Raw genomic sequence first — 8,594 nt, 5'->3', positions numbered from 1 at the left:
CATTTTCTCGGCGAGCTGAGCACTTTTTCTGAATTGTGCCGCTCCCGTCACTCTGGTTAGGTTGGCATCGAAAAAAACGCTCTCGGGTGCTTTAGAGTGCCGAGTTTATTACTGCGCATTAAGAAATGACCACCTCCAACGTTTGGTTTATGTTTTATAAGCATTTTTAATTTTATTGCTTAAATCGCATTTTCTCGGCGAGCTGAGCACTTTTTCTGAATTGTGCCGCTCCCGTCACTCTGGTTAGGTTGGCATCGAAGAAAAACGCTCTCGGGTGCTTTAGAGTGCCGAGTTTATTACTGCGCATTAAGAAATGACCACCTCCAACGTTTGGTTTATGTTTTATAAGCATTTTTAATTTTATTGCTTAATTCGCATTTTCTCGGCGAGCTGAGCGCTTTTTCGGAATTGTGCCGCTCCCGTCACTCTGGTTAGGTTGGCATCGAAAAAAACGCTCTCGGGTGCTTTAGAGTGCCGAGTTATTCACTGCGCATGAAGAAATGACCACCTCCAACGTTTGGTTTATGTTTAATAAGCATTTTTAATTTTATTGCTTAAATCGCATTTTCTCGGCGAGCTGAGCACTTTTTCTGAATTGTGCCGCTCCCGTCACTCTGGTTAGGTTGGCATCGAAAAAAACGCTCTCGGGTGCTTTAGAGTGCCGAGTTTATTACTGCGCATTAAGAAATGACCACCTCCAACGTTTGGTTTATGTTTTATAAGCATTTTTAATTTTATTGCTTAAATCGCATTTTCTCGGCGAGCTGAGCACTTTTTCTGAATTGTGCCGCTCCCGTCACTCTGGTTAGGTTGGCATCGAAAAAAACGCTCTCGGGTGCTTTAGAGTGCCGAGTTTATTACTGCGCATTAAGAAATGACCACCTCCAACGTTTGGTTTATGTTTTATAAGCATTTTTAATTTTATAGCTTAAATCGCATTTTCTCGGCGAGCTGAGCACTTTTTCTGAATTGTGCCGCTCCCGTCACTTGGCATCGAAAAAAACGCTCTCGGGTGCTTTAGAGTGCCGAGTTATTCACTGCGCATGAAGAAATGACCACCTCCAACGTTTGGTTTATGTTTAAAAGAATTTTTAATTTTATTGCTTAAATCGCATTTTCTCGGCGAGCTGAGCACTTTTTCTGAATTGTGCCGCTCCCGTCACTCTGGTTAGGTTGGCATCGAAAAAAACGCTCTCGGGTGCTTTAGAGTGCCGAGTTTATTACTGCGCATTAAGAAATGACCACCTCCAACGTTTGGTTTATGTTTTATAAGCATTTTTAATTTTATTGCTTAAATCGCATTTTCTCGGCGAGCTGAGCACTTTTTCTGAATTGTGCCGCTCCCGTCACTCTGGTTAGGTTGGCATCGAAAAAAACGCTCTCGGGTGCTTTAGAGTGCCGAGTTTATTACTGCGCATTAAGAAATGACCACCTCCAACGTTTGGTTTATGTTTTATAAGCATTTTTAATTTTATTGCTTAATTCGCATTTTCTCGGCGAGCTGAGCACTTTTTCTGAATTGTGCCGCTCCCGTCACTTGGCATCGAAAAAAACGCTCTCGGGTGCTTTAGAGTGCCGAGTTATTCACTGCGCATGAAGAAATGACCACCTCCAACGTTTGGTTTATGTTTTATAAGCATTTTTAATTTTATTGCTTAAATCGCATTTTCTCGGCGAGCTGAGCGCTTTTTCTGAATTGTGCCGCTCCCGTCACTCTGGTTAGGTTGGCATCGAAAAAAACGCTCTCGGGTGCTTTAGAGTGCTGAGTTTATTACTGCGCATTAAGAAATGACCACCTCCAACGTTTGGTTTATGTTTTATAAGCATTTTTAATTTTATTGCTTAAATCGCATCTTCTCGGCGAGCTGAGCGCTTTTTCTGAATTGTGCCGCTCCCGACACTCTGGTTAGGTTGGCATCGAAAAAAACGCTCTCGGGTGCTTTAGAGTGCCGAGTTTATTACTGCGCATTAAGAAATGACCACCTCCAACGTTTGGTTTATGTTTTATAAGCATTTTTAATTTTATTGCTTAAATCGCATTTTCTCGGCGAGCTGAGCACTTTTTCTGAATTGTGCCGCTCCCGTCACTCTGGTTAGGTTGGCATCGAAAAAAACGCTCTCGGGTGCTTTAGAGTGCCGAGTTTATTACTGCGCATTAAGAAATGACCACCTCCAACGTTTGGTTTATGTTTTATAAGCATTTTTAATTTTATTGCTTAAATCGCATTTTCTCGGCGAGCTGAGCACTTTTTCTGAATTGTGCCGCTCCCGTCACTCTGGTTAGGTTGGCATCGAAAAAAACGCTCTCGGGTGCTTTAGAGTGCCGAGTTTATTACTGCGCATTAAGAAATGACCACCTCCAACGTTTGGTTTATGTTTTATAAGCATTTTTAATTTTATTGCTTAAATCGCATTTTCTCGGCGAGCTGAGCACTTTTTCTGAATTGTGCCGCTCCCGTCACTTGGCATCGAAAAAAACGCTCTCGGGTGCTTTAGAGTGCCGAGTTATTCACTGCGCATGAAGAAATGACCACCTCCAACGTTTGGTTTATGTTTTATAAGCATTTTTAATTTTATTGCTTAAATCGCATTTTCTCGGCGAGCTGAGCGCTTTTTCTGAATTGTGCCGCTCCCGTCACTCTGGTTAGGTTGGCATCGAAAAAAACGCTCTCGGGTGCTTTAGAGTGCCGAGTTATTCACTGCGCATGAAGAAATGACCACCTCCAACGTTTGGTTTATGTTTAATAAGCATTTTTAATTTTATTGCTTAAATCGCATTTTCTCGGCGAGCTGAGGACTTTTTCTGAATTGTGCCGCTCCCGTCACTCTGGTTAGGTTGGCATCGAAAAAAACGCTCTCGGGTGCTTTAGAGTGCCGAGTTTATTACTGCGCATTAGGAAATGACCACCTCCAACGTTTGGTTTATGTTTTATAAGCATTTTTAATTTTATTGCTTAAATCGCATTTTCTCGGCGAGCTGAGCGCTTTTTCTGAATTGTGCCGCTCCCGTCACTCTGGTTAGGTTGGCATCGAAAAAAACGCTCTCGGGTGCTTTAGAGTGCCGAGTTTATTACTGCGCATTAAGAAATGACCACCTCCAACGTTTGGTTTATGTTTTATAAGCATTTTTAATTTTATTGCTTAAATCGCATTTTCTCGGCGAGCTGAGCACTTTTTCTGAATTGTGCCGCTCCCGTCACTCTGGTTAGGTTGGCATCGAAAAAAACGCTCTCGGGTGCTTTAGAGTGCCGAGTTTATTACTGCGCATTGAGAAATGACCACCTCCAACGTTTGGTTTATGTTTTATAAGCATTTTTAATTTTATTGCTTAAATCGCATTTTCTCGGCGAGCTGAGCACTTTTTCTGAATTGTGCCGCTCCCGTCACTCTGGTTAGGTTGGCATCGAAAAAAACGCTCTCGGGTGCTATAGAGTGCCGAGTTTATTACTGCGCATTAAGAAATGACCACCTCCAACGTTTGGTTTATGTTTTATAAGCATTTTTAATTTTATTGCTTAAATCGCATTTTCTCGGCGAGCTGAGCGCTTTTTCTGAATTGTGCCGCTCCCGTCACTCTGGTTAGGTTGGCATCGAAAAAAACGCTCTCGGGTGCTTTAGAGTGCCGAGTTTATCACTGCGCATGAAGAAATGACCACCTCCAACGTTTGGTTTATGTTTTATAAGCATTTTTAATTTTATTGCTTAAATCGCATTTTCTCGGCGAGCTGAGCGCTTTTTCTGAATTGTGCCGCTCCCGTAACTCTGGTTAGGTTGGCATCGAAAAAAACGCTCTCGGGTGCTTTAGAGTGCCGAGTTTATCACTGCGCATGAAGAAATGACCACTTCCAACGTTTGGTTTATGTTTTATAAGCATTTTTAATTTTATTGCTTAAATCGCATTTTCTCGGCGAGCTGAGCACTTTTTCTGAATTGTGCCGCTCCCGTCACTCTGGTTAGGTTGGCATCGAAAAAAACGCTCTCGGGTGCTCTAGAGTGCCGAGTTTATTACTGCGCATTAAGAAATGACCACCTCCAACGTTTGGTTTATGTTTTATAAGCATTTTTAATTTTATTGCTTAAATCGCATTTTCTCGGCGAGCTGAGCACTTTTTCTGAATTGTGCCGCTCCCGTCACTCTGGTTAGGTTGGCATCGAAAAAAACGCTCTCGGGTGCTTTAGAGTGCCGAGTTTATTACTGCGCATTAAGAAATGACCACCTCCAACGTGTGGTTTATGTTTTATAAGCATTTTTAATTTTATTGCTTAAATCGCATTTTCTCGGCGAGCTGAGCACTTTTTCTGAATTGTGCCGCTCCCGTCACTCTGGTTAGGTTGGCATCGAAAAAAACGCTCTCGGGTGCTTTAGAGTGCCGAGTTATTCACTGCGCATGAAGAAATGACCACCTCCAACGTTTGGTTTATGTTTTATAAGCATTTTTAATTGTATTGCTTAAATCGCATTTTCTCGGCGAGCTGAGCACATTTTCTGAATTGTGCCGCTCCCGTCACTCTGGTTAGGTTGGCATCGAAAAAAACGCTCTCGGGTGCTTTAGAGTGCCGAGTTTATCACTGCGCATGAAGAAATGACCACCTCCAACGTTTGGTTTATGTTTTATAAGTATTTTTAATTTTATTGCTTAAATCGCATTTTCTCGGCGAGCTGAGCACTTTTTCTGAATTGTGCCGCTCCCGTCACTCTGGTTAGGTTGGCATCGAAAAAAACGCTCTCGGGTGCTTTAGAGTGCCGAGTTATTCACTGCGCATGAAGAAATGACCACTTCCAACGTTTGGTTTATGTTTAATAAGCATTTTTAATTTTATTGCCTGAATCGCATTTTCTCGGCGAGCTGAGCACTTTTTCTGAATTGTGCCGCTCCCGTCACTCTGGTTAGGTTGGCATCGAAAAAAACGCTCTCGGGTGCTTTAGAGTGCCGAGTTTATCACTGCGCATGAAGAAATGACCACCTCCAACGTTTGGTTTATGTTTTATAAGCATTTTTAATTTTATTGCTTAAATCGCATTTTCTCGGCGAGCTGAGCACTTTTTCTGAATTGTGCCGCTCCCGTCACTCTGGTTAGGTTGGCATCGAAAAAAACGCTCTCGGGTGCTTTAGAGTGCCGAGTTTATCACTGCGCATGAAGAAATGACCACCTCCAACGTTTGGTTTATGTTTTATAAGCATTTTTAATTTTATTGCTTAAATCGCATTTTCTCGGCGAGCTGAGCGCTTTTTCTGAATTGTGCCGCTCCCGTCACTCTGGTTAGGTTGGCATCGAAAAAAACGCTCTCGGGTGCTTTAGAGCGCCGACTTTATCACTGCGCATGAAGAAATGACCACCTCCAACGTTTGGTTCATGTTTTATAAGCATTTTTAATTTTATTGCTTAAATCGCATTTTCTCGGCGAGCTGAGCACTTTTTCTGAATTGTGCCGCTCCCGTCACTCTGGTTAGGTTGGCATCGAAAAAAACGCTCACGGGTGCTTTAGAGTGCCGAGTTTATTACTGCGCATTAAGAAATGACCACCTCCAACGTTTGGTTTATGTTTTATAAGCATTTTTAATTTTATTGCTTAAATCGCATTTTCTCGGCGAGCTGAGCACTTTTTCTGAATTGTGCCGCTCCCGTCACTCTGGTTAGGTTGGCATCGAAAAAAACGCTCTCGGGTGCTTTAGAGTGCCGAGTTATTCACTGCGCATGAAGAAATGACCACCTCCAACGTTTGGTTTATGTTTTATAAGCATTTTTAATTTTATTGCTTAAATCGCATTTTCTCGGCGAGCTGAGCACTTTTTCTGAATTGTGCCGCTCCCGTCACTCTGGTTAGGTTGGCATCGAAAAAAACGCTCTCGGGTGCTTTAGAGTGCCGAGTTTATCACTGCGCATGAAGAAATGACCACCTCCAACGTTTGGTTTATGTTTTATAAGCATTTTTAATTTTATTGCTTAAATCGCATTTTCTCGGCGAGCTGAGCGCTTTTTCTGAATTGTGCCGCTCCCGTCACTCTGGTTAGGTTGGCATCGAAAAAAACGCTCTCGGGTGCTTTAGAGTGCCGAGTTTATTACTGCGCATTAGGAAATGACCACCTCCAACGTTTGGTTTATGTTTTATAAGCATTTTTAATTTTATTGCTTAAATCGCATTTTCTCGGCGAGCTGAGCGCTTTTTCTGAATTGTGCCGCTCCCGTCACTCTGGTTAGGTTGGCATCGAAAAAAACGCTCTCGGGTGCTTTAGAGTGCCGAGTTTATTACTGCGCATTAAGAAATGACCACCTCCAACGTTTGGTTTATGTTTTATAAGCATTTTTAATTTTATTGCTTAAATCGCATTTTCTCGGCGAGCTGAGCACTTTTTCTGAATTGTGCCGCTCCCGTCACTCTGGTTAGGTTGGCATCGAAAAAAACGCTCTCGGGTGCTTTAGAGTGCCGAGTTTATTACTGCGCATTGAGAAATGACCACCTCCAACGTTTGGTTTATGTTTTATAAGCATTTTTAATTTTATTGCTTAAATCGCATTTTCTCGGCGAGCTGAGCACTTTTTCTGAATTGTGCCGCTCCCGTCACTCTGGTTAGGTTGGCATCGAAAAAAACGCTCTCGGGTGCTTTAGAGTGCCGAGTTTATTACTGCGCATTAAGAAATGACCACCTCCAACGTTTGGTTTATGTTTTATAAGCATTTTTAATTTTATTGCTTAAATCGCATTTTCTCGGCGAGCTGAGCGCTTTTTCTGAATTGTGCCGCTCCCGTCACTCTGGTTAGGTTGGCATCGAAAAAAACGCTCTCGGGTGCTTTAGAGTGCCGAGTTTATCACTGCGCATGAAGAAATGACCACCTCCAACGTTTGGTTTATGTTTTATAAGCATTTTTAATTTTATTGCTTAAATCGCATTTTCTCGGCGAGCTGAGCGCTTTTTCTGAATTGTGCCGCTCCCGTCACTCTGGTTAGGTTGGCATCGAAAAAAACGCTCTCGGGTGCTTTAGAGTGCCGAGTTTATTACTGCGCATTAAGAAATGACCACCTCCAACGTTTGGTTTATGTTTTATAAGCATTTTTAATTTTATTGCTTAAATCGCATTTTCTCGGCGAGCTGAGCGCTTTTTCTGAATTGTGCCGCTCCCGTCACTCTGGTTAGGTTGGCATCGAAAAAAACGCTCTCGGGTGCTTTAGAGTGCCGAGTTTATCACTGCGCATGAAGAAATGACCACCTCCAACGTTTGGTTTATGTTTTATAAGCATTTTTAATTTTATTGCTTAAATCGCATTTTCTCGGCGAGCTGAGCGCTTTTTCTGAATTGTGCCGCTCCCGTCACTCTGGTTAGGTTGGCATCGAAAAAAACGCTCTCGGGTGCTTTAGAGTGCCGAGTTTATTACTGCGCATTAAGAAATGACCACCTCCAACGTTTGGTTTATGTTTTATAAGCATTTTTAATTTTATTGCTTAAATCGCATTTTCTCGGCGAGCTGAGCACTTTTTCTGAATTGTGCCGCTCCCGTCACTCTGGTTAGGTTGGCATCGAAAAAAACGCTCTCGGGTGCTTTAGAGTGCCGAGTTTATTACTGCGCATTAAGAAATGACCACCTCCAACGTTTGATTTATGTTTTATAAGCATTTTTAATTTTATTGCTTAAATCGCATTTTCTCGGCGAGCTGAGCACTTTTTCTGAATTGTGCCGCTCCCGTCACTCTGGTTAGGTTGGCATCGAAAAAAACGCTCTCGGGTGCTTTAGAGTGCCGAGTTTATTACTGCGCATTAAGAAATGACCACCTCCAACGTTTGGTTTATGTTTTATAAGCATTTTTAATTTTATTGCTTAAATCGCATTTTCTCGGCGAGCTGAGCACTTTTTCTGAATTGTGCCGCTCCCGTCACTCTGGTTAGGTTGGCATCGAAAAAAAACGCTCTCGGGTGCTTTAGAGTGCCGAGTTTATTACTGCGCATTAAGAAATGACCACCTCCAACGTTTGGTTTATGTTTTATAAGCATTTTTAATTTTATTGCTTAATTCGCATTTTCTCGGCGAGCTGAGCGCTTTTTCTGAATTGTGCCGCTCCCGTCACTCTGGTTAGGTTGGCATCGAAAAAAACGCTCTCGGGTGCTTTAGAGTGCCGAGTTATTCACTGCGCATGAAGAAATGACCACCTCCAACGTTTGGTTTATGTTTAATAAGCATTTTTAATTTTATTGCTTAAATCGCATTTTCTCGGCGAGCTGAGCACTTTTTCTGAATTGTGCCGCTCCCGTCACTCTGGTTAGGTTGGCATCGAAAAAAACGCTCTCGGGTGCTTTAGAGTGCCGAGTTTATTACTGCGCATTAAGAAATGACCACCTCCAACGTTTGGTTTATGTTTTATAAGCATTTTTAATTTTATTGCTTAAATCGCATTTTCTCGGCGAGCTGAGCACTTTTTCTGAATTGTGCCGCTCCCGTCACTCTGGTTAGGTTGGCATCGAAAAAAACGCTCTCGGGTGCTTTAGAGTGCCGAGTTTATTACTGCGCATTAAGAAATGACCACCTCCAACGTTTGGTTTATGTTTTATAAGCATTTTTAATTTTATAGCTTAAATCGCATTTTCTCGGCGAGCTGAGC

Source organism: Syngnathus typhle, unplaced genomic scaffold (assembly GCF_033458585.1).
Source record: "Syngnathus typhle isolate RoL2023-S1 ecotype Sweden unplaced genomic scaffold, RoL_Styp_1.0 HiC_scaffold_101, whole genome shotgun sequence".
NCBI classification, from domain to species: Eukaryota; Metazoa; Chordata; class Actinopteri; order Syngnathiformes; family Syngnathidae; genus Syngnathus; species Syngnathus typhle.
Note: the sequence above shows the minus strand (reverse complement) of the source record.